Below are 9,138 nucleotides of genomic sequence, written 5' to 3'. Positions count from 1 at the left end.
CAATTTTTCCTCTAGTCTAAGTGAAACTTTGTACTCTTTGATCAATCTCTTCTGTCATCATCCCTTTTCCCCACCCCAGCCTCTGGTAATATCCTTTCTATTTCTTTTTTCTTTTCTTTTCTTTAATACTTTAAGTACTGGGATACATGTGCAGAATGTGCAGGTTTGTTACATAGGTATACATGTGCCAAGGTGGTTTGCTGCACCCATCAACCCGTCATCTACATTAGGTATTTCTCCTAATGCAGTCCCTTCCCTTGGCCCCAACCGCAGGCTCTAGTATGTGATGTTCCCTTCCCTGTGCCCATATGTTCTCATTGTTCAACTCCCACTTAAGAGTGAGAACATGTGGTGTTTGGTTTTCTGTTCTTGTGTTAGTTTGCTGAGAATGATGGTTTCCAGCTTCATCCATGTCCTGCAAAGGACCTGAACTCATTCTTTTTTATGGCTGCATGGTATTTCATGATGTATATGTGCCACATTTTTTTTTTATCCAGTCTATCATTGATGGGCATTTGAGTTGCTTCCAAGTCTTTGCTATTGTGAATAGTGCTGCAATAAACATACATGTGCATGTGTTTTTATAGTAGAATGATTTATAATCCTTTGGGTATATACCCAATAATGGGATTGCTGGGTCAAATGATATTTCTAGTTCTAGATCCTTGAGGAATCGCCATACTGTCTTCCACAATGATTGAACTAATTTACACTGTCACCATAGTGTAAAAGCATTCCTATTCCTCCACATCCTTTCCAGCATCTGTTGTTTCCTGACTTTTTCATAATCGCCATTATAACTGGCATGAGATGGTATCTCATTGTGGTTTTGATTTGCATTTCTATAATGACCAGTGATGATGAGCTTTTTTTCATATGTTCATTGCCCGCATAAATGTCTTATTTTGAGAAGTGTCTGTTCATATCTTGTCCACTTTTTGATGGGATTTTTATTTTCTTGTAAATTTGTTTAAGTTCCTTGTAGATTCTGGATATTAGACCTTTGCCAGATGGGTAGATTGCAAAAATTTTCTCTGATTCTGTAGGTTGCCTGTTCACTCTGACGACAGTTTCTTTTGCTGTGCAGAAGCTCTTTAGTTTAATTAGATCCCATTTGTCAATTTTGGCTTTTGGTGCAATTTATAGATTGAATCCTATTCCTATCAAGCTATCATTGATCTTCTTCACAGAACTAGATAAAACTAACTTAAATTTCATATGGAACTGAAAAAGAGCCCATATAGCCAAGACAATCTTAAGCAAAAAGAACAAAGCTGGAGGCATTATGCTACCTGACTTCAAACTATACTACAAGCCTACAGTAACCAAAACGGCATGGTACTGGTAGCAAAACAGATATATAAAGCAATGGAACAGAACAGAGGCCTCAGAAATAATACCACATGTCTACAACCATCTGATCTTTGACAAACCTGACAAAGACAAGCAACAGGGAAAGGATTCCCTATTTAATAAATGGTGTTGATGCAGGAAACTGAAACTGGACCCCTTCCTTACACCTTATACGAAAATTAACGCAAGATGAGTTAGAGATTTAAATGTAAGGCTTAAAACCATAAAAACCCTAGAAGGAAACCCTTTTGTTTCTTTTTGAAAAATTATTTTGATACATGTATGAGGAACAAGTGTAGTTGTACTACATGGATATACTGCATAGTGATGAAGTCTGTGCTTTTAGTGCACCCATCACTCAAATAGTGTACATTGTAATCAGTAGGTAGTATTTCAACTCTCACTCTCTCCTATCCTCCCACATTTTAGATTCTTTTATGTCTTTGGTATGATTTGGATCTGTGTCCCCACACAAATCTCATGATGAATTGTAATCTCTAATGTTGAAAGTCGGGCCTGGTGCTGGTAATTGGATCATGGGGGTGGATTTCTCATGCATAGTTTAGCACCATCCCCCTTGGTACTATCCTTGCAATAGTGAGTGAGTTCTCATGAGATCTGGTTGTTTAAAAGTGTGTAGCACCCACCCGCTTACTCTCTCGATCCTGCTTTCATCATGTGACCTGCCTCCTCCCGCTTCAACTTCCGCTGTAATTTTCAGCTTCCTGAGTCCTCCCCAGAAGTAGATACCACTAGGTTTCCTGTACAGGCTGCAGAACCGTAAGGCAGTTAAACCTCTTTTCTTTATAAGTTACCCAATCTCAATTATTTCTTTATGGAAATATGAGAATGGCCTAATACAGCCTTTATTTCACTCTGTATTTCTATGTTTAGCCATTGTTCTTATAAGTGAGAACATATAATTTTTGACTTTCTATTTCTGACTCCTTTCACTTATTGCCTCCATTTCCATCCATGCTGCTGCAAAAGACATATTTCATGCTTTATATGCCTGAGTTATAAATGTGGTATATATATAAAACACATTTTCTTTATCCAGTCATCCATTGATGGCCACTTAGGTTAATTCCATGACTTCACTGTTGTGCATAGTGCTGTGATAAACATACAATTCCAGGTGTCTTTTTAATATTAATGTAATGATTTCTTTCAGGTGGATACCTAGTAGGGGGATTACTGGATTGAATGATAGTTCTATTTTTAGCTGTTTGAGAAATCTACACAGTTTTCCCTGGATATTGTACTAATTCACATTCTCACCGACCATGTATCTGTTCCCTTTTCTCCGCATCCTTACCAATATCTGTTGTTTTTTTTTTTTCAGTAATAGCTATCCTGACTGGTGTAAAATATTATCTCCTTTTTGTTTCAGTTTGCATTTTTCTGATGATTATGGATGTTGAGCATTTTTAAAATTTTTGTCAGCTGCTTATATGTCTAATTTTGAAAAATGTCTGTTCATGTCCTTTGCCCTCTTTTTAATGGGATTATTTTTCTCTTGTTGAGTGTTTTGAGGTTCTTTTAAATTCTGGATATATTTCTCTGTCAGATGCATTATTTGAAAATATTTTCTCCCATTATATAAGTTGTCTATGTACTCCATTGTTCATTTCTTTTGCTGTGCAGTTTAATTAAATTCCTTTTGTCTCCTTTGTTGTATTTGCATTTGAGGACTTAGTCATAAATTATTTGCCTAAGCCAATGTCCAGAATAATTTTTCCTAGGTTTTCTTCTAGGATTTTTATAGTTTAAGTGTTTATCTATCATGAGCTAATTTTTGTAGATGGTGAGATATCTGGGTCCAGTTTTATTCTTCTGGATATGGCTATTTGATTTTCCTAGCACCATTTATTGAATAGGGAGCTCTTTCCCTGTTGTACTTTTTTGTTGACTTTGTCAAGGATCAATTGGTTGTAGGAATGTGGCTGTATTTCTGGGTTGTCTATGCTGTTCCATGAATCTATGTGTGTGTGTGTGTGTGTGTGTGTGTGTGTGTGTGTGTGTGTGTGTTTTACCATTAACTGCTATTTTGGTTACTATAGCCTTGTAGTGTAATTTGAGGTCAGGTAATGTGATTCATTGAGCTTTATTTTTTTTTTGCTTAGGATTGTTCTGGCTATTCAGGCTTTTTTTGGTTTCATACAAATTTTAGAAATTTTTTCTAATTCTGTGAAAAATTATGTTGGTAATTTAATGGGAATTGCACTGAATTTATAGATTGTCTTGGGCAGTATGATCATTTTAACAATATTGATTCTTCTGATCCATGAGCATGGAATATCTTTCCAGTTGTTTGTGTCATCTATGATTTCTTTTATCAATGTTTTGTAATTCTCCTTCTAGCAATCTTTCACCTCCTTGACTAACTATTTCTTGGTATTTTCTTATTTTTTAATCTGTTGTAAAGATGATAGAGTTCTTGATTTGATTCTGTTTGATTGTTATTGGTGTATACAAATCCTACTGATTTCTGTATGTTGATTTTGTATCCTGAAACTTTATTGCAGCCATTTATTAAGTCTAGGAGTCTTTTGGAGGAGTCTTTAGGGTTTTGTAGATAAAAAATTATATTATCAGTGAACAGAAATAATTTACCTTCCTCTTTTTCAATGTAGCTGACTTTTTTTTTTCTTGCCTGATTGCTCTAGTCAGGACTATGTTAACTAGGAGTGGTGAGAGTGGGCACCCTTGTCTTATTCTAATTATAAGATGGAATGCCTTCAACTTTTTCCCATTCAGTACGATGTTGATTGTGAGTTTATCATATACGGTTTTTATTATTTTGAGAAATATCTTTTTATTCCTAGCTTGTTGAAGGTCTTTATCAGGAAGGGATGGTGAATTTTATCAAATTCTCTTTCTGCATCTATTGAGATTATATAGTTCTAGTTTTTAATTTTGTTTATGTGGTGAATCACATTTATTGATCTGCATGCCTTGAGCTATCCTTGAATCCTTGGAATAAAACCCACATGATCACAGCGTATGATTTTTTCATATGGTGTTACATTTGGCTTGCTAGTATTATGCTGGGAATTTTTGCATCTATGTTCATCAGGGATATTTGTTTATAGTTTTTGTTGTTGTTGTTTTATCCTTGCCTGGCATTGGTATCAGGGTGATACTGATTTAAAAGAATGAATTAGAGATGATTCCCTCCTCCTTGATATTTTGGAACAGTTTCAGTAGGCTCAATATCAGTTCTTCCTTGTTTGTCTGATAAAATTTACTGTGAATCAACGTAGTTCTGGGCTTTTTTGTTGTTGTTGATAAATTTTTTTATTACTGAATCTATTTCACTTCTCATGGCTGGTCTGTTCTGAATTTTTTTTTCCTGGTTCAACCTTGGGTGTTCGTATGTTTCCAGCAACTCATCTATATCCTCTAGTGTTTCTAGTCTGTGTGTATAGAAATGTTTATAGTGGTCTCTGATGAATAGAAATGTTCATAGTGGTCTCTGATGATTTTTAGTATTTCTATGGCTTCAGTTATAATGCAATCTTTATCACTTCTGATTATGCTTATTTGAATCTTCTCTCTTTTTTTTGTTAACCTAGCTAATGGTCTATCAATTTTCTTTATTTTTTCAAAGAACTAACTTTTTGAAACATTGATTCTTTGTATATTTTTAAAATCTGAATTTCATTTAGTTGAGCTCTGATCCTTGTCATTTCTTTTTACCTGATAGGACTGGATTTGGTTTGTTCTTGTTTTTCTATTTCCTTCAGGTGCAATATGAGGTTGTTAATTTAAGTTCTGTCCATTTGATGTAGGCATTTAACACTATTAACTTCTCTTTTAACAGTACTTTTACTATATCCTAAGCTTTTAATATGCTGTTTCTCTATTTTCATTTTTTAAAATAATTTTTAAGTTTCCATTTTAATTTCATTGTTGACCTTATAATTATTCAGGAGCAAGTTGTTTAAATTCCATGTATTTGTATAAGTTGAGAGTTCTTCTTGGTATATTGTCTTTTAGTTTTATTCCACTGTGGTCATAGAAGATATCTGATATGATTTTGAGTTTCTTAAAATGTATTAAGACTTGCTATGTGGCTTGTCATGTGGTCTCTTTTAGAGAATGTTTCATGTGCAGAAGCAAAGAATGTATATTCTGTGGTGGTTGGGTAGAATGTTCTTTAAATGTCTATTAGGCCCCCTTAATAATCTAGAGCTCAATTTTTGTCCAGAGTTTGTTGATTTTCTGCCTCACAATATGTCTTGTGCTGTCAGTGGGATGTTAAAATCCTACACTATGGTATAGCTGTCTGCCTTTTTTCTTAAATCTAGTAGTATTTGTTTTATGAATTTTGGTGCTCTGGTATAGGATGAATATATTTTTAGAATTGTTACATATTCTTGTTGAAATAATCACTTTATCATTAAATAATTACAATCTTTGCAAGCTTTTTTTACTGTTTTTGATTTAATGTTCATTTTATGAGATGTAAGTATAGGTACTCCTGCTCACTTTTGGTTCCCGTTTGCATGAAGTATTTTTTCCCACCCCGTTATTTTGAGTCTGTAAATGCCTTTACCAGTTAGATAAGTTTCTTTTATGCAGTATATGCCTGTGTCTTGTTATTTTAATTTAATTTGCCAGTCTATATCTTTTAAGTGGAACCTTTCATACATTTACATTAAAGGTTAATATTTATATGCGAAATTTTGTTCCTGTCATTATGTTAACTGTTACATAGCTGATTTACAGGCTCCATTTTATAAATGTATCGTAAGTCATGAGAGTTTTATATTTTCATGTTTTTTTATGATAGCATCAATCTTTTCTTTCTATGTTAGGAAATTTTTGAACATTTCTTGTAAGTTTTGTCTAGTGATGATGAATTCCCTTAGTGTTTCTTTGTCTGGAAAAAATTTTGGTTCTACTTCATTTATGAAATTTAGTTTAGCAGGATTTAAAATTCTTGGCTGAAATGTGTTTTTACGAAGACTGAAAATAGGACCCCAATCTCTTGCTTGTAAGATTTCTTCTGAAAAGTTCACGCTTTGTCTGATGGGATTTCCTTTATAAATGAACAGATGTTTCTCTCTGGCTGCTTCTAGTATTTTTTCCTTCATGTTGACTTTAGATAGTCTGATGACTATATGCCATGGTGAAATTCATTTTGCAATATATGTTCCAGAAGTTTTCTGAGCTTCTTATATATGGATTTCTAACCCTCTAGCAACAGCAGGGATATTTTCCTGAATGATTTCCTCAAATAAGTTTCCCATACTTTTTTACTTTTTCTTATTTTCCCTCTGAAATACATATAACTTGTAAGTTTGGACACTTTACATAATCCCCTATTTTATAAAGATTTTATTTTTTAATAATAACAATTTTTTGAGATGGGGGTCTCACTCTGTTGCCCAGGCTGGAGTGCAGTGGCATGATCATAGCTCACTGCAGCCTCAACCTCTCCAGGCTCAAGTGATCCTCCCACCTCAGTCTCCTGGGTAGCTGGTACTACAGGTGCATGCCAACATGCCTGGCTAATTTTTTTTGTAAAGAAGGGATTTCATTATGTTTCCCAAGTCAGTCTCAAACTCTTGGGCTCAAGTGATCCACCAGCCTTAACCTCCCAAATTGCAAAGATTAAAGGCATGAGTCATCATACCCATCATTCATCATTATTTTTTCTTTATTTTTGTTTGATATGGCTAATTCAAAAGATCTGCCTTCTACTTCTAAAATTGTTTCTTCTGCTTGGCCTAGCTTATTCTTAACACTTTTAATTGTATTTTTAACCCTTTCAAAACATTTTTGTATTTCCAGAAATTCTGGTTTTATAAAATATCTATCTCTTTAGTAAGTTTTTCATTTATATCCTGAATTGTTTTTCAGATTTCTTTTTGTTAGTTTTTAACTTTCTCTTGGATTTCTTTGATCGTCTTTGCAATTTATATTTTGAATTCTTTGTCACTTCAGAAGTTTCATTTTGATTAGGATCCATTGCTAGAAAGCTAGTTTGATCCTGTGGGGATATTATAATCCTGTGTTTGCATATTGCCAGTGTTCTTAAGCTGCTTTCTTCTCATCTGGAAAGCTATCACTTTTCATCTTTGAATTTACTTTGGTGTTATGAGACTTTTCTTTTCCCTCTTGATGGTGTGACTTATATATGTTGTCTATGGTCATTTGGCTTCACTTCTAGGTGCTTTCAGGGGTCCAAGGCTCTGTATGAATTCTTTGGTTATAGATAGCCTATGTGCAGTGGCCTTCTCAAATGCAGGTTGTAGTACCAATGTATTGGGCATATGAGCATTCTCACTGCCCTCTGCGGGACTGGAATTGTGAAGGTGTCAGGAAATTTATCTTGTTGCTCTGCATTGTGCACTTCTGTCAGCAGGTTTTGTATGGAGTTGTGCAGTTCTACCTCCAGGTCAGTAGATGGTGCCTATGGGTAAGAGCCACCTGCAGCGGACGCACATGTGTAGGTACTTGATCTTTGTTTACCAGGAGGTGCTCTGTGGTTTCAGGTGATGGGCTGGTCTATGGATGGCCTGGTGCCCTGAGTTTCCCACCTAGCCTCTGAAAGTGGGGACAAATTTGGGTGGGGCTGGACCGCCAAGATCACCCATGGATACCCCAATGATAAATGCAGGCAGCAGCCCTATAGGAGTGGGAGGGGCTCTACTCTTAGAATGCATGTGGTCTCCACAAGATTAAAGGGGGATGCACCAGTTCCACATCCTACGCAAACAGAAACTCAATACGTTTTCCTATCACATCCCTATCCTGGGGCTCCTGACTTTCAGTTGAGCCAGACACCATCATCTATTTCCAGGTCACAATTTAGCTGAGAACCACGGAAAACACATAAAAGTGGCTTTGGGGCAGAACCCCTTACCTCAGTCCCAAACAAACAGCTTAGTGGTTTGCCTGAAATAATCATTCAGACTAATATTATGAATCTCCTCCTATGTTTTCTTCTAGTAGTTTTACAATTTCAGGTCTTATTTTTTAAATCTTTAATTCATTTAGAATTGAGTTTTGTATATCATACGAGATAAGGCACACTTTCATTATTCTGCATGCAGACATCTGGTTTTCCCAGAGCCATTTATTTAAGTGATTGCCTTTTCCCAGTCTGTCTTCTTGGCACCTTTGTTGAAAATCAATTGACCATAAATACTTAAGTTTATTGTTGGGACTTTTCTCCTATTCCATTATTTTATATGCCTGTTTTTATGACAGTATCATACTGTTTTGATTAAAAATAGCTTTGTAATTTGTTTTCAAATCAGGCAGTGTGATGCCTCCAGTTCTGTTCTTTTTTTCAAGGTGGCTTTGGCTATTCAGGGTCTTTTGCGGTTCCACTCATATTTTAGGAATTTTTTTTTTCTGCCAGGCACAGTGGCTCACTTCTGTAATCCTAGAACTTTGGGAGGCCAAGGTGGGCGGATCATGAGGTCAGGAGATTGAGACCATCCTGGCTAACATGGTGAAATCCCATCTCTACTAAAAATACAAAACCAAAATTAGCTGGGCATAGTGGCAGGTGCCTGTAGTCCCAGCTACTAGGGAGGCTGAGGTGGGAGAATGGCATGAATCCCAGAGGCAGAGCTTGTAGTGAATCGAGATCGTGCCACTGCACTCCAGCCTGGGCGACAGAGCGAGACTCTGTCTCAAAAAAAAAAAAAAAAAGAAAGGTTTTTTCTATTTCTATGAAAAATGGCATTGGAATTTTCATACAGATTACATTAGATTTGTAGATTGCTTTGGGTGGTATGAAAATTTTAACAATATTAATCCTTT

The sequence above is a fragment of the Nomascus leucogenys genome, chromosome 14, assembly GCF_006542625.1.
Source record: "Nomascus leucogenys isolate Asia chromosome 14, Asia_NLE_v1, whole genome shotgun sequence".
NCBI classification, from domain to species: domain Eukaryota; kingdom Metazoa; phylum Chordata; class Mammalia; order Primates; family Hylobatidae; genus Nomascus; species Nomascus leucogenys.
This window is presented reverse-complemented; position numbering follows the sequence as displayed.